General features: G+C 31.8%; 1 pseudogene; it reads left to right on the top strand.

Moving 5' to 3' along the window:
* The first annotated feature begins 6,820 nt into the window (after positions 1-6,820).
* Positions 6,821-8,087, top strand: LOC108458792 (pentatricopeptide repeat-containing protein At4g25270, chloroplastic-like; annotated as a pseudogene).
* Positions 8,088-11,078: the final 2,991 nt, after the last annotated feature.

Genomic DNA, 11,078 nt, shown 5'->3' with positions numbered 1-11,078 from the left:
AAATTAAATGTTAAAAATGTAACACCATTTCATCCTTGATCATGCGGCATTGGATTTTTTTATAAAAAGTGTAGTAAAATTTAAAAAAAATGTGTGATAATTTTTAACCCATTAAACTGATTACCACATGCATGAGAAAAAAAAAGCTAAAAGTAAATAAAGAAAAAGTATCTAATGTTGGTTAAAAATAAAAGGAAAATGAAGTTGAATCTAATCAAGTTATATTTCATGTGCACTGTGCAGGAATTGACTATTTTATTTGAGGAATGATTTTTAAGATCATCTTTATTTTCAAAATTTATGATTAGGTGGTTTCATATTTTACAGGTTTATATCATTTTTCTTAATTTGATTTTAATTAATTTAATTTAATTTAATTTAATTTATCATTAGTAATTTCGTTTATGTTTCATATGATGATTTTATTTATTTATGTGTTTAATTTAGATTCGATTAATATATAATTTAATTACTATGATTTTTATAAAATAAAGGGTAAATCTCAACTTTATATTATTGATTTAATATACAAACAATGTGATATCTTGATAATCTCTAATTGAATTAAGGAAATCACAATAGGTTTGATATCTGCATTTTATAAATTATTTTGAATCTCTTTATGTTGTTTTTCAACTCATTATGAATTAAATTTTATTTTCTTGAAATGATAATGAATTCTATTTCTCTTTTGTTGTTCAATCTTTATTAATTATTTATTTAGTCCTGTGCTTATTTAATTTGCTTGCTTGATCAATAAGTTGCATTAACTTGATAATCTTGATTTGTTTTGAAAGAGAAAATTGAGGTTAAGATCTAGGTTTAATATATTAAGATTAACTTTAGTAGAGCTGACGAATGAGTTAATTTGTAGCTAAGATATAAATATATTTGATGCCCTAATCAACCCAATAGGTTTGTTTTGAGTAATTTCACTCAACTTGCCTTGTAACACTCCCAACCCTTATCCGTCGCCGGAACAGGGTTACAAAGCATTACTGAAGCTTATAGATTCATTTACAGTTATTTTAGGATGTTACTATTCATTTATGAAAATTAATCACAATCAGTCATAAAATTTTAAGATGCAGGGGACACACGGCCAAATCACACACTCGTGCACATGGGCGTGTGTCTCGTGTGTCACACATGGTTGAGACACACGCCCGTGTGTCTATCCGTGTGGACAAAATTAGGTCATTTTCCAAGCCTTATTTCTCACCCATTTTACCTTGCACCTACACTAGCATTTCAACCCAATTCTAAATCAATTTACCACATATAACCCAAGTCAAATACAAGTATTATGTATGATATATTTACACATATATTCAAATGTTTAACTTACCGTAATTGCATTTATGTTTATTTGTAAGTTTATAAACTATGATAACTTATAACCATTCATCATTTGGTTATATTCCTTCTACCTTTAACCATTTCAACATATACATCAAACATGATATGGCTTTATAGAATTACATCAAAACATACTTTACACTAGCCATTCCAATGGCTAGTTACAACCAAATATTTCATCATTTTACCTAACTTAGCCTATAGATGCCATTATATCAAAATAAGTTTGCTATTTATACCAAAACAGGTTGAAGGATATTGTGATGATACTCCGACTGTTTTCCAACCTTTACAAGCTTCCGAGCACTATAAAACAGAGGAAAATTAAACAAAGTAAGCATTTTATGCTTAGTAAGTTCTTATAACAAAATTTTAACTTACCAATCATGCTTATTATAAGTAAACATACATAACATGCATCCAAAACATTTTTGCCATTTGCCTAAGTACAAATTCCCATCAAACATGTTAGTTTTATATTTCATATGAGTATCAAGAATTCAAGGATGAGTTCATCATGTAACAATTTCCAAGTATATCAAAGTATTTGAGAAATAACTCAAGTTGAACTTATATTTTCTTTCATTAGGAGTTTTATCCGTTGAATCGTTGAAATATTAATGGATACCCATATAGTATACTCAAGGTATATAGATCAATGATCCGTCAATTCATGTTCAGGGGTACCCATTAGGGCACATAACCAGGGAGCACACTCTCGAGCCATGTATTAGGATGCTCGTGTAAGCCATGTAACAGGAAGTATCTCCAGGCTATATCAGGAAACTCATAAGAGTTTATAACAGGAAGCTCATTGAGCTTATCAGGTAACTCTAAAGGGTTATTATCAGGGAGCTCCGGATAGCATAACAGGATGTTCAAGCGAGCCTTGTCAGGAAGCTCCAGAGAGCCATATAATAGGACACTCATAAATGGCTGCGTTTGTGTTCGCATTTTATGCAGGATCACAACCGATTGAATCATGTAACAGGACCCTCACAAAGAGCTACGGTAGTATGCAACACATGCAATATTACTATCGATCAGGATACTCGCAAGAATCATTTAATAGGATGCTTGAGAGGGCTTTTAACAGGATGCTCGTCCGAGCTATAATATCTGCAACAAATGCAGGACCATCATCATTTCAGGAAATCACGTATCCATCAAGTTTCATCCTTCAAACGGAACTTATCATTTTTTTCAGGCATTATCGTAATCATTTCATATATTATTACATTTATGTATTTCACATAAACATATTCCACATTCAATTCAAATATAAAAATAAACACAAATTAGTTACACGAACTTACCTCGAGAGTTGTTCGTGTACGAAAATCTACTAATCCGTCACCTTTTTTTTTCCTCGATCTAACTCTTTATTTGGTCTTTCTGAATCTATATAAATGAATTTGATATCAATTTAATATTTTACATACTCAATTTGATTCAATTCACATTCTAGGCAAAATTATCATTTTGCCCCTATACTTTTCATAAATGACGATTTCATCTCTAGGCTCGGAAAATAAAATTCATGCAATTTAATCCTTATTCAAGCCTAATCGATTTTTACATGTCACAATAATAGCCCATGGTTTTCACAAAAATCAGAATTTTTCCATGGGTTCTACATCTTGACATTTTAGTCTTTAAATCATAGTTTCATCAAAATTCACTTTGTAAAAGTTGTTTATCTATCAATAACCTTTCATTTTCTACCATAAATTTCAAATTTTCAGCATATACATCCATGGTAAAATTTTCATACTTTGATATCTTTACAAATTAATCCCCAAACTAGATAGATTAGGTTATTCCGATCTCTGAAATATAAAAATTACTAAAAACGAGACAAGATTACTTACCCAATTAGACTTGCTTGATTTCCTTTCTCTTTCTTAGGGTTTCCATGTATTTTTGGGGAAGAAGATGATAATAATATGATATATTTTCTTTTTAATTTAACTATCATCTTTTAATTATTTCAATTTCCAATTTAGTCCTTTTCCTTTTTCTAATTTTTCATGGATGATTCATCAAAAATATCTACTAACTCCATCTAATGGTCTAATTGCAATATAAGGACCTCTTATTTTGAATTCTATAGCTATTTGATATTGATAGCTACTAGAACTCAACTTTTGCATTTTATGCAATTTGGTCCTTTCCATAATTAAGCATGTAATCAATAAAATTTTCTTATCAAAATTTTCATGTATCTTTCCTATCATAATGCAAACCATGCAATAATATTAGAATAAATTTTCTTTTTGACTCGGATTTGTGGTCCCGAAACCACTATTTCGAATTCATTGAAAACGGGTTGTTACGTGCCTAATATAGGAATATAGTTAGTGGGAAAGAGGATTAACCTAATTAGATACCAGAAATATTTAATTAATGTATTGAATTCTGGGTTGGTAGTTACATAGGTTGAACCTAGATTAGATGAAGTTAGAGTTTCAAGTCTCTAAAATTGATTGAGAAATTTAGAAGTTTTCATTGTTTTAGTTTAATAAAATTTCCATAATTTGTTTAGTTTCATTTTCTAGTAATCAAAATTTATTTTATTAATCTGAATTCGATAAAACTAAATAGTTGATACTTAACATTTTAGAATTTGATCATGTGAAAATGATATCTTCTTATCACTTTATTACTTGATCAACGCATGCATTTGCTTTATAAATTTCAATTATCAAGATTTTGATTTTTAAAAATTTTTAAATTTTTTTCTTAAATTAAATAAATATTTTAATATTAAAAATATTATTTTAAATAATAAATACTGTTTTTATTTAAAAATAACTATTTTCAACATATTTTAGAATTATATTTTTAAAATTAAAAATTTGGATTTATTGTATAAAACATTTGTAATTATAAAATTTAATTTGTATATTATTGTAACACCCCAAATTGTGGGGTTAGAAGTTTTGAGTTTTGTAGTTAGGGTTAGTGAGAAGGTTACGCTATTGTGTTGAATTGTGCGTTTAAGTAACAGAATGGGCCTGCTGGTCTGGTGGTTTGTTGTATGTTAATTTACCTCATGGATCTGGGTTTGAATCTTTGTGTGTGCATTTTGGAGAGGCAATTTATTTTGTTTTGTTTTAAGTTAATATTTTTAATTATTTATTGTTATTGTTATTTTTATTTTTTTCTTTCTCCTGGACGTTCTTCTCTTCTTTTTCTCTCTATTTCTTTTCTTTTTGGTTTTCCTTTGATTTTTCTTTCTTTCTCTTGGGAAATAGTTTCGCTGCACATATTTCAAAGAATTTCGCTCCTCCGTCGTTGAATAAGGTGTGGGTTTAGAAACTTTCCTTCCATTATTGAAATTCTGTTTTGGATCTGTGAAATTCGACATATTTTGTGTGTTTTTGAAATTGACCAATTGAAGTGTTGATTGTGGTGGAATTGCTTGAAATTCTGAGTGTTTTTGGTGTATTTTCTGTGTTATTGAGGGTTGGGGATCGTTTCAACATCAACGGCACGTTTTACAGCTTATTTTGTGGTGATTTCGTGACCACATGGGTGGCCACACGGTTGTGTGCCTGTTCACACGGCTGTGTGGAATAAGAAATTAGGGTTTCTGGGCAGGATTAGGTGCTACACAACTTGACCACACGGCTATATGTTAGATTTGGGAAAATTTGTTAATTTTCACACGGTCGTGTCCTCTGGGCACACGGGCGTGTTTGTTTAGAAATTAGGGTTTTTAGGTGAATTTTGGTGCCATACAACCTGGCAACACGTGCATGTATTCCACATGGTCGTATCTCATATGTTCTTAATTTTTTAGCATTTTTGGACAGTGAGTTACACGGGTTGTTCACAAGGGTGTATGCCCCCTCCACACGGGCGTGTGAGGCCTTCACATGAGTGTGTGTAGCCTCTACATAGGCGTGTAGACCCTCACATGGCCTGGGCAATTCCACACGGCCGGGGCACACGGCCATGTGGTCCTACGTTGCCAAATTTTTGTATTATGTTGATTTATGATTTGTTCGTGGTTCTGTGTATTCTAACCCTTGGCTAAGCCTTAGTAAGGGTAGTTAAGACTTTGATTTGGGCTGCGACTTATGTGTCAATTGTAACTGTTGTGTGAGATGTTTGACTCTGAACTCAGTTATCTGGATGTGTTTGTGTGCATATCTGTTTTGTCTGACGATCTGTTAATGTGTCACCGTTCTGTGAGATTGTATGAATACATACACTTGCATAAAGTAAAGTTTTGGGTGGGATTGCGAAGAGAAGGGAAACTATTTCTGATTTGATCTGGCAGTTTTACTACAACTTATTCGCACAACAATTAATCGCACTGTACTGCATGTACGTCAGCTTTGCTGCGTACTATTATCTGATCTGGCAGTTTAAACTGCAACATGTCTGTACAGCGAACTACCGCATTGCACTGTACATCATATACGCCAACTCTGCTGCATATTAAAGGCATGTTTGGTTGGATGTAATGGCTATGTCGTTACATGCCTATTACCACTCTATTTTGTAGCCCCACATAAACCGACGTTTGGGTCAATGGAATAGCTTATTACTGGGCTATTCTATTCCGTGCTTAAGCAAAGATTTTTGGGGTTTTCTATTCCCTTCACTCTTCACCGTTTAGCTATTCGTTGCTTGAGGAACCCTATTTTACCCTTACCAAAATTTCACCTCAAAAACACTCTCAATCGATAGCCATTCCTCCCCTTCATCTAAGGTCAGGTAAACATTTTTGCTTCTACTTCCTTCACATCATCTTCATTTTTGCTTTTTCATTTTTGTTTAAGGGCTTGTTCCTTACTGATTCATCGAAAGAAACAATGGCAGAGCCTTGAAGAAGTATCTCAACGTTTTCAATCAAATCGGTAAAAAAATTGACATTTCCAAGCCCAGGCACGTCCCTTCATTCTTGTCTTGCTAAATTCCAATGTCAATGCTTTTAGGGTAGAAGAGGCACCCTTCCTTCAAATTCCTACAAATTTCCTGATTATCTTTAGCATGAGTCTTAGAACAACTCATTATATATTCTTCTTTTTGGCTGAATATTTTCCTGCAAATTCCTGCACACTTCTGCCGATTTTTGTGCCTTATTCCCTCTCTTCGATACTGCATGTCAAGTTTACATGTTGATTCTGCCATGTGAGTCATTAGTGTTCCACTCTTGCACTACATTGTCAGAATGCTTATGGTGTGGATTTAAAAGTGTCGAAAAATTTAAAAACTTAAATACTACTCTCCAATTTGGACAATTAGGTTTAGTTTTAGCATATATTCAAACAAAATTTTCTTAGCCACAACTACATGAATTTGCGGGTTCTGTTATTACCGAAGAAAAGTGGTAAAGGATAGGAGAAACTATATTTATGATTATTAATGATGATGAAGATTAGGTCCCCCTGGACTTCAACGTTTCGTCTCGTATGAAAGTCCTCCATTTATTTCAATGCTTGCTTTAATGGCTTCCTTTCCTTCTTTAATCAATGCACGCTTGGACTCAATAGTGGTTGTTTCGGGGTGTTGTTTATCTGCAACTGCTAATGCTAACTGGTTTATGCCCGAAAATTTCTTTGATTCAAAGTGTCTGTAAATTATTAGTGTTCCCAGTTTATCTTTTTATCCTCCGGCAGTGATACTTCAGGTACTGCATGATGATATATACATGAGGTAAGAATGGTGTTGGATGCAGCTGCTGGTTTATTTATTTTTCTCTCTTTTATCAGAAGGAAAAAGAATAAGCGGAGTTTTGATTGAGCACCCAATAGAATGGAGTCTCGTTGTAGTAAGTTATTGATAAAAAAATTAAACTCGATAAATATTAAAAACTAACGGAGTCTTGTTGTGCTTAATGCTCTTACTGATATGTACGCAAAATGTGGAGACATAGTTAAGGCTAGGCGGGTTTTTGATAGCATTGCATGTAAGGATAACATTTCTTAGAATTCTATGTTGACGGGTTATATTTATCGCGGGTTATTGGCTGGGGCATTACAGGTATTCCGTGGGATGATTCAAGAGGGATTTGAGCCTGACTCTGTTACTAAATCCACTATTCTGTCTAGTTTTTGTTCATTGAAGACTGCAGCACAGATACACGAATGGGTTCTCAGGTAAAGGATTGAGTGGAATACATCTGTCGTTAACGCTATGATCGTTGTTTATTCTAATCTTGGCAAGTAAAATGGAGCAAGTTGGTTGTTTCAACGAATGCTCGAGCGGGATATTGTGTCACGGAATTCAATAATCTTTGGCCATTGTAAACACCCAGAAGCTCTACTGTACTTCGAACAGATAGTGAGGAGCGGTACTTCACCTAATAGCATCACGTTTGTAGCAATACTATCGGCTTGTGCTCATTTTGGTTTGGTCAAGGACGGAGAGCGACTGTTTTGGTTAATGAGAAAGAAGTATGGGATTGATTCGAGAATGAAGCACTACGCTTGCATGGTAAATCTTTACGGGAGTGCAGGGCTGATAGATGATGCTTTCAACATGATAGTGGAGAGAATGGAGTTTGAGGCGAGGCCAAGCGTGTGGGAGCAATCTTTGTATGCTGTTCGGTTCATGGAAACATACAAATAGGAGAGATTGCAGGTCAAAAACTTTTCGAATTTGGAGCGGATAACCAACATAATTTTGAATTATTGATGAAGATATATAGCGATGCGGGGAGGGTGGAGGATGCGGAAAGAGTTAGAAAATTGATGTTGGATAGAGGATTATAATATAGAGTTGTCTGCTAGTGGTAAATAGTTAAAGGTGGAAAGCTCACCTTAAGAAACTTGATTGGTGAATCTTTTGTGCCAGAGGGCCTTAAAAGCAAATTAGTGTGGGGCTTGTAGATGTGGTTACAGATATTTTTTCGGCTACCATTATATATCAACATTTGATTTGTACATCCTTTAATAAAAAAAAAACATTTGATTTGTACAATAATGGTCTGGAAGGTTCCTAACATAGCTAACATGTAAGTAGTGGAGTATTTGGCTTTAACTGTTACAGAATAACTAGGGTTGATTCCTACATAGATATAAATTGAGTACTGTTAATATTCAAAACAATCAATTGCTTAATAATCAAACCTTGTTGGTTGTGAATGGGCATGCATGCTCATAAAGAAATATGTCTACTCGTTGTTGCTTAATTAAAGATAGATGAACTAATGTTGGATTGGTAAAAATACAATGCTTTTTTATTAGGTGGTAGATTGTATTTTATCCTTGTACTAAAAATAATAGATAAATTAGTTTTTGTACATTAGATTAATGAGCAAATTGATAATTTTTGTTAAAAATTCGATCCATTTTTACTGTTAAAAATTAGAAATGCTAATAGAAAAACGAAACAATGGCATGCAATATGTTATGTGTATCTTATGCTGACATACACTTACCAATATGTATTGTTCATTTTTCTTTGACAGTGCGTTATTGGCGATTGTTAAACTCATTTTTTTATATTGGCAATTGTGACTTAAGACAACAGGTGAGAGGCTAGATTGAAGCAAATATATTAGGCATTGAAATATTCTTAATAATAATTTTATATTAAAATTATTATTAAATATTATTAATAACTATATTAATAATATTATTAAATTATATATTATTTTATTAAATTGTAGTTAATAATAATTATGTTAAAATATGATTAAGTTATTTATTTTATTTTTATTAAAATATATTTAACAATAATCTTATTAAAATTTAATAACAATAATCATCTACGAACAAAAATTTCATTAAGGGTACTTTAGTCATTTTAGCTTTTTTTTCTTATGCTATTACAACATCATTCCATTCAACCAAACACAAGAATTCTATCACAGCTCAATTCCATTCCATTCAACCAAACAGTTGAATTACTGATTATAGCTCTATTCCATTACAACTATATTCAATTACAGCCCTATTCCATTACAGTGAACCAAACGAACCCTAATTTCTGAGTGGCTTAGTCCACATATATGGTGTGTAGGGTTGGATGGGCCATACGGGGTCCTATGTGGTGTGTTTCGGTTGGATGAGCTTAATATACTCTTATGGGGTGTGATCGGGGGACGGAGACGTGTGTTGGCTGGATGGGTGAGTTTTATTACTTGACTGCATTTCATTTGCATCTGTTTAAGTGTTTTGGGTGTAAGATTGTTTGTCTGCACAACACTCGTGTTGAGTATTCGGTGTGAACTTGGTGTGCTCTGACTGTTACGTGTGTTGAGGTGTTGGTTCTACGCTATATCTGTTTCTGCATATACCTGTAAGTATATTCTGCTACTAATTTTTTGTCTGAAGTTCTCTTCTGTAAGTATGTTGTTTTTTATTTGAACTCACACTGAGCTTGTATAGCTCACCCCCTTAGTATTTTCCCTTGCAGGTACGTTTCTGAAACTCTGACGCTGGACTTGGTACGTGGAGGTCTCGGACAGTCACGGTTACAAATGAAATAACAGTTCTATGTTTTAATTTCCATTTTGGTTATACTGTTCTGAACTGTAAGATTTTACTAATGCTGTGGTACAAGACTTGATTTTGCTTTTTCACAAATTTTGCTTTGTTTATAAATTAAACTTAACTATAATATTTCGGATTGAGATTTAGAAGATTAAATGTTTTTGGTTCTTAAAGAGAGAAGTGTGAATGTAATGGAATTTGTAATAATTTGTTTTGGAAATTTTCTTACGATCACTTCGGTGATCATTATGACATCCGGGATTCGGTCTAAACTTTTAGGCCAGATTTTGGGGCGTTAGATTTATAATATTTAAAAAAAAATTGAATTACAGATGTGCCAATCAACCCATAACATTTAAGTTAATTAAAAAATTAGATTAACATAGTTATATTATTATAAATAAATTTTAAAAAACAAATTATTAAAATTACTTATTGCTTCATATTTTTCCATTATGTATGATTTATATAACAAAATTTAATCATACAAGATTATTTATTTTATGTAATTTATTTCCTTATATTTTATTAACAAAATAAAATACCATCTTATATATCATATTTAATATCTAATTTACATTAGTCCAAAAGTATCGTTCATTAATTTTTGTATTTTTAGTATTGAGATATTCTGTTTAAATTTATTTACTATATTATTAATAATATTTATAACAAATATAACATATTTTAATTAATACATATAATTAGTCGCACAGGCAAAAAAATGTTTTAATCTATAGATAGATGATATATAATTATATATTTACTAGGCCACTGAACCAAAATCCAAATGTTATTGTACAAAATAATATTCGTTTAAATATGTCAAAAATTTCTATACTTTTTAAAAATTAAGATCTAACTCCTATACTTCAGTTTTGATACAACGAGTCTCTTTGCTCTTTATTTAAAAATCTCGGTCACTCCACTTAATTTTGTCGTCAATAGCTATTTAGTAAGGTAAAATAACTTTTTCGCCCTCAACATTTACAATTTTTACTATTTTGGTCCTTAAATTTTTTACCATTTTGGTCCTTACTTTTTTTAAAATATAAATTTAAAAATATAAAATTACAAAATAAAAAACTATTTGAAATTAAAAATAAAAAATTAAATATATAAAAAATTCAAAACTCAACATTGTCTAAACCAGATAGGTTAGAGTTGTCCAAATTTTAATATAAAAATTTAGGATAAATTCACCAACAGTCATTCAACTTTTGGGTAGCTGACAAAACAGTCACTTAAGTTTCATTTCAGTCACTC

Source organism: Gossypium arboreum, chromosome 5 (assembly GCF_025698485.1).
Source record: "Gossypium arboreum isolate Shixiya-1 chromosome 5, ASM2569848v2, whole genome shotgun sequence".
NCBI classification, from domain to species: domain Eukaryota; kingdom Viridiplantae; phylum Streptophyta; class Magnoliopsida; order Malvales; family Malvaceae; genus Gossypium; species Gossypium arboreum.
The sequence above is the reverse complement of the archived record's forward strand: the minus strand, read 5'-3'. Positions and strand labels throughout refer to the sequence as shown.